Below are 2,922 nucleotides of genomic sequence, written 5' to 3'. Positions count from 1 at the left end.
TCAAATTCTTCAAGACTAGTCTTTGAAAGATAAAATATCTCGACAAGACTTGAAGAAGGGGGGTCATTTGTAGTTCACTTAAAAATTTATTAAATATAAATTTATAAAGTGATTCAGATTATATTAAATTCATGAATATATTAGTCCAAATAAATTTTATGGATTAATATAATTGAGGTAATTTTTTAAATCTGATAAATATGGATTTAATTACCCGCTCCATAAAGCCCATATGTCATGTCACTTAAATCTGATTAGCCAAAGGAAATCCTATTCCTATCACAACTCCTCTATTATAAAGCTATAAATAGGGGTCCTCATAATTAAGAATAGAGAACCAAGAATTCTAAACAAAAAGCTAGAGAAAGCTAGTGGATTAAAAGCCACAAAATTCTCTACAAGCTACAAGTTTTAAAATTCAAGAACTCAAGAGTTTAAGAAGTCAAGAATTCAAGAACTCAAGAGTTCAAGAATTCAAGTGTTCAAGTTTAAGAATGGAAGAATTGAAAAATTCAAGCATTAAAGTTCAAGAACGATCAAGATCAAGACCACCGGATTCAAGATCAAGATAAATTTCAAGTCCAGATCAAGAAAACGATCAAGATCAAGATCTCCGGATTAAAGATCAAGCTCGAAGCCTTTGGATTCAACTAGAAGTCAAGATCAAGATAAAGTTCAAGTTCAAGAATGATCAAGATCAAGACTGTCGGATTCAAGATCAAGCTCGAAACCCTTGGATTCAACTAGAAGTCAAGATCAAGATAAAGTTCAAGTTCAAGAACGATCAAGATCAAGACTGTCGGATTCAAGATCAAGCTCGAAGCCCTTGAATTCAACTAGAAGTCAACATCTAGATAAATTTCAAGTCACGATCAAGATAAAGTTAAAGTCCAAGTTCATCAAAGATTCAAGAACAAGCTCAAGAGCCCTTGAATTTATATTCGAAAAGGCGAATTCAGAGGAATTATAGAGATTGTAACACACGCATTTTGAATTAATAAAATGATTGTTGCACAATTTTTCGTTCTTGATTATTGTCTACAACAAAATGTTTATGGTTTTCCTAATATTTATAGGTAGTTCTTGAACAGATGCAACCGAAATGATACAAGAGTCTGAAGGGCCACAAGATTTCAAGAAATGGGTTTAATGGTAAAAATAAATTGGGGTAAAAAACCTAAATGAACAAAAAAAAATATAAAAGTAAATTCCTGAATTCTCAGGATGCCACGTAGACAGACATAGGATATTGCAAAAAAATTGGTATGACCAGTGGGACCAAACTTATCCTTCATCTCCTCTCTCATAAATTAAATGCAAATTTGAATCCACAAACTGTAAAGATGAAAACTCCATTTTTATGGGTACTTCAAGTCTTGTCTTTGAGTTTCATCAAGTTTACACTTAAATAAGCCTTGAGTAGGGGGCACCTATAAACACCACATTTTTTTTATGGAAATCTATGAGATGAGTCACTTACTCAAGAAAATGTGACAATTTGTAAAGTAACGATTAGTAGGAACATCCGCCTGAACAAGCTCAACATGCTTTGTATCTTAGGAAAGGTTTGAATTGAGTTTCAATATCATTATTGTCAATGTATGCAGAGCATACTCATTTAAAATTAAAATAATTTTAGGTTTCCCAAATATTTCAATATAGAAAAAAATATTACATTGTTAAGTATTATGTGAAAGTTATGATAAAGGAAATATATTGATATAAAAAACAACTATGTGTCAATTACAAGCTAGTTGAGGTAAATTCTCTTTGTTTTTTAGATCAGGGCAAGGAGGAATGGATGTATAGTTGACATGTATAAGTTATACTTCCAATCCCCACAGTACCTTAACCTAATAATTGGATTTGGAATACATAAAGAACTATAAAGATTGGAGGTGCACGTAAATACACTTAATACCTACCTAGAATAGTAGGGTTCATTGAACATCATGAAACGACAATTCAAATATATTCTTCAACAGAGGAATATTCCTTTTGCATCATAAATATAACATTTTTAGCATACAACCCAAAACAATACTTGGTCGCCAATAAAGTGTGTTGAGAACCATGAGGTATCAAGTACAATTTTCAGCGGAGGCAAAAAATCTAGGTTATTTCTTTTGTTTAAGACTTGAAGGATAGAGTTACCTAGTACCTGTGTTGGGGAGATGAAGTGATTTTGGATGCAATAATGATCAAGTAAACCACAATCAAGCAAGAAAGACATATGGTTTAGAAATAGTAAGGAAGAGGGAGAGATATCAATTTATGTAATTCTTGATGCAAGAATAATAAAGTGAACCAGAATCAAGCAAACAAGATTTACGATAAACAAATAGAAAGGAAGACTGAGAGATTTAGAAGAAAAATATTACGATCTAGAAACTAAAAGACATTTAATTACTAGAATAAAATATATGGGTGAAAAGAATTGAACTCATACAAGTAAAGACTTACCCAAGTAATCAAGACGGTTTAATTGAACATATATGAGGGTTTCACAAAACTCACAAAGGATCCTAAACATCAAATGTTCATTAAAAAACTAACCCCTAAAATAAACCCTAGTTTCGACTATTTATAATAGTACATAAACTAACATAAGATGGTTACAATAATACTCTTGAGCTAAAACCAAGGAAATCTACCCTATTAATTATTTAAAATGTAGTCATTTCTTGCTTAAATTTCCATTTTTGTATAGTTTAGACATTTCATGTTTCTTTGATTATTCTTCTACGGTATTCAAAATATGTGAATCTACTTGATGGTCTTCATATCCATGATGACTAATTGATATCCCACCATGAGATGTATAGGACACCACTACATGAAAATATTTTTAAATATTTTAAGTTTTAATCTCAAATCACTAAATATATATATATATATATATATATATATATATATATATAT

Source organism: Solanum tuberosum, unplaced genomic scaffold (genome assembly GCF_000226075.1).
Source record: "Solanum tuberosum cultivar DM 1-3 516 R44 unplaced genomic scaffold, SolTub_3.0 scf00163, whole genome shotgun sequence".
NCBI classification, from domain to species: domain Eukaryota; kingdom Viridiplantae; phylum Streptophyta; class Magnoliopsida; order Solanales; family Solanaceae; genus Solanum; species Solanum tuberosum.
This window is presented reverse-complemented; position numbering follows the sequence as displayed.